Here is a 13,221-nt window from a genome sequence, read left to right on the forward strand (position 1 = left end):
CCTAACTCACCCAGGTTCTAGATCTCTGTGCACAGTTCTGTGGGAGAACGGAAACCCTGCTACAGTAATATTTATCCCTCCCTTGCTATCACTAACCTGTGGTCCCTCAAGACAACGCTGAGAGAGGTACAATAATCCCAATGATGCAAGGAAAGTCTTTGATGTGATGACATTTTTATAGGTGCAGCAAACAAAAAACGTATCTGAAGATGTCCTTGATATCCGGGTTGAAGATAATCTCAACTAGAGAGCCGGAAACACAGGTGAAGAGTTGAGTCCAAAAAAAGGAACACAGGTGAAGAGCAGTGCACAGGCATCATCTCAGCCACAAGGAGGAAATCCAAGCACCTGGCCATGCCCTGGGTGCGCCTTTAGTAAACTGTAGGCTCCTTGAATCCTTTAGTAGAGCATCGATCCCCAGGATCCTTTACTCCTGTGATAGATTTTGAATCCCAGGATCCTTGACTCTTGCAACAGATCCTAGAATCCCACTGTAGCCTATGACCCAGATGGGGCATATGGTCACAGCTTCTGAGGTGCCCACATGGGCACAGTATTTATTGTGCTAGTGTTGGGCTGGGGAGGGGGCGGTAAATTGCAGCACATCTGTCACTGCCACAATGCTGGGGGGCATGCCTCCTGCCAACCAGCATAGATGACATCCTGAGTGGCAATGCCCTGAGCAAGAAGATGAAGGGGTGGCCAATAATGCCCATGAAGTGAGGGGAATGAGGGTGAGGACCTGTGACAGGCCATGATATTCATATATTGTTAGTAGTGCTAGAAACAATTATTTGTTTGCCATTATTTTATTTATCATATAGGATAAAGTATTATTTTCAATGAGTTACTTACAGGTGGCCTAGTTTGTCTACGCTGCTGTTTTCTTTTAGGCGCAGTTGTGACTCTTCTTTCTGCTTCACCGATTCTTGTTGATATTGTTTTTAGATTTGAGATTGTAGGTAACTGTCCCAAAATGTCTTCAGGCACAATGGGAAAACAGTGTTTTAAAACTGTCTTTGTAGGTGGCAAAGAGCTAGTGCTATTTTCTTTAGGTCATGAACTATCTAACACATCTGGATCTCTGCTGTGTTTGGAGGATGGGTATGTTCCTTTACATTTTCCACTGTATCATTAATGGCGGTTGCGCAACCATAGCATTTTTTGTGCACTTCCAGTGCTCTTTCTCCTTTGGTGGTGCTCTCTGTTTTGTAAGTGTAGCCAGTGTATGTAAGGAGGGGTCCCCCTTTTGTGAGGTAGTGTAGCTGGTTGTGTTGGACATTTTGGAGTCTGTGAATGTTATAAAGAATATAAGTATAAATTACATTTATGTCAAATACATTTAGTTATGAGTTAGTTATATTTAGATTAAATATTTGTACCTTTTTTATTTCACCTTTACCTTTTTTGTCTTATTTGTCTTGTTTTGGGTAGCTGTTCAAGGCTTTTCTTTTGTGTTTGGTGTTGGTACTTCTGTGTTTTCACTTTTGATTTGCACTGGAGAAATAAATATGATGAAAGAAATTGTGCTAAATCTACCAGGTCATTTAATGACTTTTGTTGATAGGCATTTTTAGTTGTTCAAATTCAGGCTCCAGTGTGCTGGTGCGCTTTTAGTCAGGCAGACACTTGCTTTCGTTTGTAGTGGGTTCCCTCTTCCCCAATTAGTATGTTTCAGAGGTTCTCTGCTCATGTCATTTTAATTAACCCTGTTTAACTAATTATCAACTTTTTGGTTTGAATGTATTTGTTAATAGTTTATAATTAAAGTTGAGTATGTTTTTTTTTATAGTTTTCTATATTTTCGTTGCTTTCCATTATTTCCATGTTGCTCAATATTTTGGTATTCTATATTTTGGGTTTTGAATGTTTGTAGTTTTCTATTCGTTTATTAGGATTGTAACTTTTTTATTCGTTTCAGAGGGGAAGGAGATAGGAAACATCAACAATCACTTACATCCAGTGGACGGCGAGGAATAAGCAGTAGCATTTTTAAATTCAAATGACAGTATCCTGCACCTACATCCATTGGCCGGTGCGGTAGGCTTAAAAACAATCAGAAGATAGGGGAAGGGAAGGGGGAGAGAAAGGGGAGGGGAACATACTTCAAAGTCACTTCCAATATGGAACTGAAAAAGAAAGGATCAACATGTGCTCATGATGTTGATGTGTAGACTACACTTCTTCTTCTCCCCTGAGTCTGCGGGATGTGTGGGTGATGTTATCTGCAGTACACATAGGTATATCGGGCAGGTTAGTTGTTAAAATTCTCCCACGAGATGTGTGATACAGGAGCACCATATTTTATTGAACTTGGGTACGGTATGATTAACTGTGGCTGTTAATTTCTCCATCCCTAGAAGGCCCTAAAGTTTATGGAGTCAATTGGTTATCGGTCGGTACCACATCAGTGCCTCATTTAGCCAGCAGGACCTACTTCGCAGCACACAACTCCAATGTAATGGCTTTGCCCCGCTCTGAGTGTAGAGGATACGTTAAGGCGTTGGGCAACCCTAGTAGAACCTAAGCTGGAAAGCGGGGTATTTCGGTGTTGAACATTGGGTCAATATCCGCTAAAACTTCCTCCCAATACCTGTGAAGCTTGGGGCAAGGCTCAACAACAACAAAAAAAGTCCAAGCCGAAAGGGAGAAACCGGTAAAGGATCTTGTGGTTAACATTTCGAGTAAGGCACTAACGGAAAACCAATTGAAAGTTCTTAACAAAGGGATGTCGTTCGTACCAACATATAATACTAATCCACTAGAAACTGAAATATATCTCTATAAATTCACAAGGAAACTTCGTTTGAGATGGTTTTTTCACAATTTACCACAAGAACCCAACACAGATATCACCACTCAAATATTCAAACCAAAAAGTACGTTCATTCCTCCGACTTCACATAAGACATTGGACCTATTTGAGCTACTAGTGAAGAAAAACTTGGTGGAGACACACAAAAATGTACCAAAACACATGAATTTGACGAGAAAGGATTTGACAACTTTAAAGACACTAAGGAGTGATCAGGATTTAACATTTCAAGCGGCAGACAAGAGCGTTGCCCTAGTGGTAATGGATACCACTTACTACAACCAAAAGGTTTCGAACCATGTGGGGGACAACAACACATATATTGCCCTGGATACAGATCCTACCATGACTTTTCAAACAATACTAAAAGACATTTTGAAGAAAGCTAAAGATCTATGCTGGATTAATGAAAAGACATACAGATATTTAATTACAGAATATCCGAAGAGACCTCACATCTACATGTTGCCCAAACTGCATAAAGATGCCAGAGACCCGCCTTTCCGCCCTATTGTGGCAGGATGTGGCTCATTACATGAGCCCATAGGAAAATTTTTGGATCACTATTTGCAACCCTTGGTCCAAGGATGGGTATCGTACATACAGGATACTACAGACTGTCTAAACAAACTGGGTAAAGTCGAAATATCCAATGATTCAGAGACATGGTTGGCTACAATTGATGTAACTGCACTCTATACATCAATCCCCCATGGGGAAGGAATAGAAGCGGTGGAGTGGATGCTGTTAAGAAGTGAATATGAGGAGTCATTGAACATTTTTCTATTAGAAATCTTACAATTTTGTCTGTACCACGGATATTTTTCTTGGGATTCCAAATTTTATCTCCAGAAGACGGGAACATCAATGGGATTCAAAGGGGCGCCGGCGTACGCGAATATTTTCATGGCAAAGTTTGAATATGAACACATTCTTGAGAATTTGAATTGGACAGAACATCTAAAACTGTATGCCCGGTACATAGATGATATCCTAATAGTCTGGCAGGGAACCATGAAACAGTTGGAAGAGGCAATTGCGGTTTTGAATAGTTGTCATCCTATGATAAAATTCACTAATAATATTGATCAGAACACCATCAATTTCTTGGATATAACAATAACTAAGTCAGGAGATCGAATGACAACGAAAGTGTTCAAGAAACCAACTGATCGGAACAATGCATTACATTATTCGAGTTTTCACTCAATTAGTCTGAAAAACCACTTGCCATTCTCACAGTTTACTAGAATCAAAAGGATCAGTAGTGATGAAACACAGGCTTTGGAGGACATAGAAGAAATGTCTCAACAATATAGCAGAAGAGGATATCCAGAACAGGTACTGATTGAAGCAAAACAGTAGGTCACTCAAAAAACAAGAGAAGTTTTACTTCAGAAGGTTAAGAGAACTCCCAGCAGGAGAGAAGTCTGTGTGTTGAAACAATCAACACTTACATCAAAAATAAAGAAATGTATCTTGAGGAGGTGGGAACTCATCGAACAGGAGGAGGACTTCAGAACAGTATTCGTTGACAAACCAATGTTTGCATTGTCAAGATCCAAAAATCTTAAGGAATTACTGAAACTGAAAGACAAGGATATTTTGAGAGAAAACACTAAAGGCATGCGAAAATGTTTCAATTGTGGACATTGTGGAAACGTACAGGTGGGAGACACTATTGCACATCCACATACAGGGAAGCAAATAAAACTGAAACACACCTCTGATTGTAATACCAGTTCTGTAATTTATGCCATCATATGTCCGTGCGGCTTGGTTTATGTAGGCCGCACTACTAGAAAGATCAAGATAAGGATTACAGAACACAAGTCTAACATAAGGTTAAATCAGGAGAAGTCTAGTTTGGCACAACACTGGAAGGAAAGGCAACACACTATTCCCCAGCTAAGATTTACTGTACTGGAGCAGGTGTTAGTTGAACCCCACGTGGATCCTAACATCAGAATAGCTTAGAGAGAAACATTTTGGATGAGACATCTGAATACCGTAAAACCGGGTGGGCTAAATGACAAAATTGAATTTGCGTGTTTTTTGTAATAATTGGTTGGATTAACATCATTTTTTTCAAAACTGTGGTAAAATGTCGAGTTGTTAATACAGGATTGAGCTTACACTGAAGTATCATCAACGATTGAGTACGTAGTGAATTCATAATTAGAATTTTTTAATTCACCCCCCTAGCTTATTTTTGTAGCAGTGATTAGGAGAAACATTGTTGTTCATAATACAGTGTAGAAGGAGGCAGAAGAGTAGCATAAGTTGAAGTGGATGAGAGGTTGTTAGATCAGTCCTCTTTTCATAACCATGGACGGGAGTTGTACATAACTCATATTATTTTACATCACTTTAAAATAATGTTCACTGGTGTACATTAGCGTATGTGGTTACATATTTTGGTACTTTCGCTCGTACACGAGCAGTTTAATAACGGATATGTAGAAAAATAGTAGTAACCTTCAGGGGGCGGGGACGTCAGTCCCGCTTTGATGACGGGTTTAAATAGACCCGGGTTAGACACGTGGCCACATGGCGTTGTCAGTGCTGTTGGAGTGAGCGAGGTGAACAGGGCGTACGCATTGAAAGGAAGGCAGACGGTAAGCGTTAGAACGCGCAGTACATTGAGTACTTTGTACTTTAAGGTCGTGGAAAATGAAAGATTGTTTCTGACAGTGGGCTACTTTTTGTGCTTCCAGCATTCAGCGCAGAGTATTTAAGAGACTCAAGACAAACACCAGAATATTTAGAAGTAAGTAACACATCATTATGACATTGTGATGAAAAGCAGTTAGAGAAAGTGTGCATTTACGTGAACTTTTGATTTTGGTTTGTAGGACTTTTTGGCTCAATTCACAGCAGTTGAAGAAAGTATTTGTGCTTGATTTCAGGGTATGTTTCTCCCCTTTTTTCATTTTATTTGTTACAAGGCAGGTAGTTAAGTACTCATATTAAACACGTTGATTATACTTGGTTAAACTCAATAGCATGTATAGGGAATACCACAGTGGAAATGAACATTGCTTGGATAGCTGGTTGTGTTTTGTTAAATAACATGTTCAAGAAATAAGTATTATGTTGTCTCATGATTAAAAATGGTAGGATGCGAATAGAAGATGAAAAAGTGTTAATATGGTTACAAATTTTTTTTTATTATTTATTTACGCAGTGATTTCCCCTGACGAAGATGCGAGTGCATCGAAATGCATTGGGAACCGACACAAGTACAGATGAAAAGGGTTTTTCTTTGTATTAATTTGATATTCGCCACATGGAAATTGTATCAGCAGTGATAACCTATTGCAAAACAGTTTGAAATATGTGTTTTGTAAAGTACTGACATGTTTTAATTCAACTGAAGTAAAGAATAAGGAATGAAGACATTTAAGTTGTGGTTTCGTGAATATTAACGACACTGGGAGAAAATGTTGCTTGAAAGATTAGCATTGAAATGTTTAATAATTTACTATGTTTGATTACCTATGAGTAAGAGTCACACATAAGGGTTGCACCTGAGCAAAATTGAACAGTGCATTCCTGCACGTGACACAATTGTGTCAGTGTTTGAAGCTTGGGGCAGTGCCATAATAAGTGGGTATGCGTGCCGGAGTGAGCGCAGTGTCTCCAGCACTCACCCGATCTCACCTTTTGCCATGAAGCCAAGCGGGCCGGGGTGTAATGCCAGGAGTGCGCCAGTTTTAGGAGGGTCTCTCGGCCCGCGGCACTCGTAGCGGATGTGCGTGCTCTGTATGGTATATCTAACCACTCCTTATCCGTGAAACTGCGTTCACATTCCCGCTCCCTTCTATTAGTTTTTTGACATTATTTTTGTAATCAATATTATGATTAATGTATTAGGGGTTCCAGAATTTTTTGCGATATTTCGTTATCACAATGTTTTGTGATTTTTCTGTTTAAGATAACCCTACAATTCACAACCATCACCCTTCTTTTGAACCGCTCTTTTTGTAAATTGAGCTGTTGAATCTTACTTCATAGTGTATATAACATACAGTAGTTCTTTGATGGTTTCAAGACTTGTGCATTAGGGAGGTAAGTAGTTCTGAACCTGCAGTGCAAAACTGTATGTCGAGGTGATTTGGAGGGAGTGCACTACAATCCTTTAAGACTCACCTTGCTATAACTGAGAAACGTATCTTACAATGTCCCCGTTTTGAGGACCCAGCATGATAAGAGAACAAAACAGAAGCTGGCACCCACTTCCACCGGTCATTCATCCACTGAATCTACTGAAATGTAAGTGGATTATGGGATCGGGTCCAACAAGGAGTTCTATCTGAATTCCCACAATGCCACTGGTTTGTTTTACTGATATTCCAATAAATTTATGTTCACATTACAAGAAACAAATTCTAGTTTATGGGAAGAGTTGCATACCCCTTGCTAGCTCACATCAGATTCACAAAATGGTCATGGGAGGTTGCCATTTATGCCTATAAATCAGTGCTCTTCAACATAACATAGTATTCCTTATGGAGAACAGACGACGAGGAATACTATGTTATGTCTCAGGAATGTGGGGACATTTGTAGGTTAAAAAAAACTCTGTGTATATACTCCCCCCACACACTCTATTAGATATGTTGCATGCCAATTTCGATAGGTTTAATGACATGAAGGATGTGACAGATCAGGGCACAGACTTGGTCAGATTACTCACCTTATGAATCTTGCCCAGTTCGCTAATGTGATGTCTATGAGAGCTGTATGGAGGATGTACCATAGCACAGATATTCACTCCTCATTCCACTCCAATGTGCACCACACTCTTGCCAGACTGGACTGCTTTTTCATTCCAGAGGAGTGTGTGCGCATAGCCAAATTGACAGAGTTCTTGACCTGAGGTAAAGCAGATAATTCACCACTATTGTTTTTACTATGTAGTCGAGATGGGGATCCCAAGAAGATATAGAGACAATAGGCATAGGATCCACATGACACATCTCCGGTACAGCATTTAAAAATGGTCTCCAGCCAATAGTTTAGCGAGAATGAAGGCACTGTAAACTCGAGGCTTACCATGTGGGAAGCATACCAAAAAGTTGGCCATGTCCCAGATTGTCTTTAAGAAACAATTGTGATCGAAGACCATCAAAAAATTAGAGGAAAGGATTCTTAGAGGTTGATAGGGAAGCACAATTACACTTAGATGGAGATACCAACAGAACGCGGACACTGATCTAGAACAAATATAAAGAGCTGGTCACATATGCAGTAAAAAATAACTTTTTTGGTATTAGAAAAATAATAAACAACAGCGGAAATAAAGCAGGCAAACTGATAGCATGGCTAAGCAGAAAGGAAAAGACATCTAGATCGATGGGTAAGATCGTAAACGACAAGAACTGTACCCAAAGGCCTGATGATAACAAGGCTAACGAACGCAGGTCATGTCATAAGACACTTTTCAGCCTGAAATACCAGGCTGATTATTCGGAAATAAAACATTTTCTAGACGTTCTTGGTACTTCTGAATTGAGAAGTAGAGATAAGAGTAAGCTGACTGAACTATTGAAAATGAAAGAAATAGCAGCAGCCATAAGTCACCTATGGTTGGGTAAGGTTCCTAGCCTTAATGACCTCCTGATCGAAGTTCCAAACTTATCCTGCATATTCTTATCCACCAATTACTGCTATTGTTCAAGGGTACATTTGCTGTGTTTCAAGAAAGAGGTCCTAAGGTCAGGCTATCTTCAGTCAAATTGCTTCTTATTTTTTAACATGGGGATTGGTGTTTACAAACTCCTGTCACTTTGCAGTCAGAGAAAGATAAATCAATCATTTGACTATCTTCCTGGGGTACAGAGTGTGTGAAAGGAAAGGCTGTATGATGTCATTGTTTGTAACAGAACAAAATGTAAATAACTGTAAATGAACTGTACACATTCAGCATATTGCACAGCAAAGCACTTTTTTGGGAATTCTGAAGTTTAATGGCAACGAGGATTTTGATAGGACAAAAACAAATCACAACAGTTTACTTAATGATGCACACACGAAAAATTCTCACTAAATCCCGATTTCCACACACTATCATTTGTGTGCATTATAGTTTTATACTAAAACTGTAGGTGTGTGCAAATCTAGTGGTCATTTTAATGAAATACGTGCTGACTGTAAATTACACTACGCTGACACAGGATGCTTTAGTTACATTAAAAAATCAGAAGCTTCATGTCCATTAAAGCTAGATGGTTCTCGAAAGATTGTCGTTCTACAAAATAGGTCGTGGTTCTAAAAAGTTGGGAAGCATTGGTCTGGGCTACACTAAAAATTATAATGGCCCACTGGTGGTATGGTCACTTGATGCCGAAAAAGCATTTGACTTGGAATAGAGATCCTTGTTTGGGGTCCTGTGTGCACGGGTCCTGGGTCCCACACGTTATTTTGTGGGTCTCTCAGTTGTATAATAACCTGAGTATCAAGAATGTTTACTCTTTGTAGGCGGACCCAATAAAATGTATCTGGGGAAAAATCTGACTCTCCCGCGGTGAAGATTTCTCTAAACTGTAAAGCATATGTAAGTAATTTTTTTAAATTATCACATAATGCAATACAGCGCACCTGCTTATTTTATTTTAACGTGTTGCACGAGGAAAATGCATTGTTAAATCAGTTGATGTTAATTGTTTAAAGTAGGTCAGGGTCTTGTTTGATATCCTGCTCGTCTTTCCACTTTCACTTCCGTTTACTGCAGAATAGGGTCATATAAAGGTTAGCGGCCGGTAACCACCAGCTAAAGGAAGGTGTGTGATAGCTGTGTGGTCTGCCCCGGCAGCAGAGCAGCTAGCGGGTGACTGGGGCACTTGTCAGGCGCCCTGACTGATTACAAACTTTCAGGATGTGTGTGCAAGACACCCGGCCCACCACGTCTCTCCCTTGTTGTGAACTGCGCCATTGTGGCGAAGTGTGTGCACATCATCCGTAGCTTTTGTAAGGCAGTAGTGAAAGAGCACATAGTGATATCAGAACAGGCGTGTACACAAGGCTGAAATGCCTTCTCTGTAAAAACACGTTAGAATTGCATCAGCCCTTCGGGGTTTTTTTCTGAAGCGGTTTCGACATGAACCAGACAGAGCACATCACCCTTGACATGGGATGCCAGTCCCCTAAGACTTTGAGTAAAGGCTACCCAGGGGCAGTGGCAGCTGGTGACCTTTAAAAGTGGTGAGGCGTAATCCTTGATTCAAATTCCAGTGAGCTTCTTGAAGGGTTCTCTCACACATTCTTGCACTAAGGACCTCGTTTACAAAGATGTGGCACAGGACAGTGCCGCAAATCTTTTTGCTGCGCTGCCCCACGCCAAATCGGAAGGGCAGGAATGAGTCGTATCTATGACATACAGTGCATTCCTGTTGTTTCAACCGACACACAATTTGGTGCCTAGCGCCAACACGGGCACCCTTGTTCTGCGTTGTTGGCAGGATTGTTTTTGGGCAGGAAGAGACACCTTGCTGCACAAAAATGATCAATGGAGGTGTTGTTCTCGTTCTATGTGTGCTGCAGAGTGCAGCACACAAGGAAAGAGGAAAAAAACTAGGAGAAATAAAAAAATTCTCCTCGTAACGCCTGCTCCCGGGAGGAGTATGGTTTTGACGCTGCCCTAGGTTTACGTGACTTTGTAAATCTGGGGCAGTTTCAAAATTCATGGGTGTTGCGTGGGAGAATCTCCTTGACACAGAGTAAGGCATGCAGCGCTTTGTCCTGCCTTGTTTCTTGTTTTACTGCATATTTATGAGGCCATGCAAAGCCATACAAAGTGGCCTTGGGTCACCTCATAGATATGATTGAGAGGCCTGCGCCACCAAAACCTCTAATAAAGGGGCCCTACAGTAGCGCAGGCCTCTTGTAAATAACCTCCAAGTTTACTATCTCACTTTGATGCTTTCAGTCTCACTAATTCACACAGTCTCACTCATTCTTCTCTGACCCACTCTGCCTCAATCATGCTGAATTACTAAGTCTTTCTGTGCCTCACACACAGTAACACTCAGTTACACTCACTGTCATACTCCCTCACTCACTCGTATTCATTCACATAAACTCATCCTTACTGCCACTCATTCTCTCACTCTGGCTTACTCCTTCACTGACTCTCTCTGACTTTAACTGAATCACATAGTCACACAGATATTCTCCCAGTGCTGGAATGGCTCAGGCACCTTGGTGCACCTGTGTCAGCCATCAAACAAGCTGCCCCAGTTTGTTGCTGTACCCGAAGCAGGCCTGCATATTATTTTTATTGTACCTAGAGTAATTAATTATTCACTCTTGGTACAATAAAAATAGACCACAAAACAAGGAGGGATTTGTGTAGATGTGGAGCCCATAAAGGAGAGCTGCCACTGGCCCAGGGACATCGATCCGGAAAACCAACCCATCCACTCAATGATCCACCCTTTCACTTATACACCCCCTTTCAATCATCCATCCATTTACTTATCCATCCACCCTTTTGTTCCATCTATCCATCCTTTCAATTCATCCATCCATCTATCCACCCTTTCACTCATCCATCCATCCATCCATCCTTCCTTACATCCAGACACCATCTTCCCTGCCTCTCACTCATCCATACATTGTTTTACTCATCCACCTTTACATACACCCTTTCACTCATCCATCCATATTTTCACACCATCCATTCATCCACTCATCCATGCTTTTACACTTCCACTCATCCATCCTTTCACTCATTCTTCCATCCTTTCTCTCATTATCCATCTATCCACCCTTTCACTCAGCCATCTATCCTTACACCTATCCATCAACCCTTCATCCCATCCATCCATCCATTCATGCACCCACTCATACATCCCTCCATTTACCCTTTCACTTAGCCATCCAACCTTTCACTCACCTACTCATCCATCAATTCACTCACTCATCCTTTCATCCAGACATCCATCTCCTCTGACTCTCAATCATCCATCCATTGTTTTACTCATCCATCTTTACATACACATTTTCACTCATCCATCCTTTCGCTCAACCAGCGATATTTTCCTTCTATCCATTCATTCACTCATCCATCCTTTTAAACTTCCATTGAGCCATCCTTTCACTAATTCTTCCATCCATCCATCCTTTTTCTCATCATCCATTGATATATGCTTTCACTCCTCCATCCATCTATTCACCCCTTCACCTATCCATCCACCCTCCCTTTCACTCATACACCCTCTCCCCCTTTAACTCTTCCATTCTTACATCCAGCCTTTCACTCATACCTCCATGCATCTATCTATCCAACATTTCATTCATCCACCCACGCATCATTCCTTTCACTCACTCACCGTCCCGAGTTCATTATGAGACTTTGTCTCCCAAGCTACAGACAGAAGAAGCTCATCAAGAACCCCACTCTCTCATGTAGGTGCTAAAGCAGGAAGGGGGTGGTGGGGGGAGGGGTTCTCTTGGGCCTTTACAGAGTAGAGATAAGCAACATTCTGTGTGCTCTGCTCCTTAATGTTTTTTCCAAAATGAAACTAAATGCAGTATTAAAAATGTGTGACTGTCAATGGAGCACCCCCCTGCACTCCTCCTACAGCCTGCCCCTATGTCATAATCAACAGATAGTTGCCACCACAAATCCTTGTCCTCATCGGAGTGCCCCACCCCCAGCCATTGAAGTGCATGGAGTTTTGTAACTCCTCCCATGGCCACTGTTCATGCGCCCAAAAAGAAACCGGATCCATGACATTCTAATTCAGCACTCCCTCTCATGTGATGTCACTGCTGTAGCTTGTGCCTGCAGGTCCAGTCCAAGAAACCCTCGCCCGACGGACGCTTGCGCAGTAGGACATCTGCAAAGTTCACTAGAGTTCACCCAAGAGATTCAGCGCACCACCTCAGAGTAGTCATTTCTTTTCAGCTGCTCTGTGTTTATTTTCCCTGTTTTTGCCTCTTTCCAGAGGGTGGCAGGGCAATGCCCCTTTTACCCATGAATCCAGTCTCCCCTGCCTAAGGGTACTTGTAACCAGCTAATGTGGAGGCAACTCTGCCTTACTTTAATAATGTAATTTCCATGAAGTTAGTTGCTGTCACTTTAGTGAAGTCCCCTTCTTTATGTCTAGGATTCCATAAGCTAAGTGGTGCGTGCATAGATGTGTTTCTTTATGTGCAGCACTCTGTCTGTGTCTCGTTGCACACCAGGACACAGACATACACTTGGCACAAGACCTAAAAAAAAAAAAAAAAGAAGTGGGGGACTCATCAAGTTAAGCAGTGTGCAAGTGCCATTACAGTGTGTGACATTGCATGTAGCATAACAATAAATGGCATCAAAACCCATGACCTCACAGGAAGAGACATCACAAGAAGTGATATCAGATCTTAAGATCACACACATGTATGTTTCGCAGGGC

Source organism: Lissotriton vulgaris, chromosome 1_1 (assembly GCF_964263255.1).
Source record: "Lissotriton vulgaris chromosome 1_1, aLisVul1.2, whole genome shotgun sequence".
Classification (NCBI taxonomy): Eukaryota; Metazoa; Chordata; class Amphibia; order Caudata; family Salamandridae; genus Lissotriton; species Lissotriton vulgaris.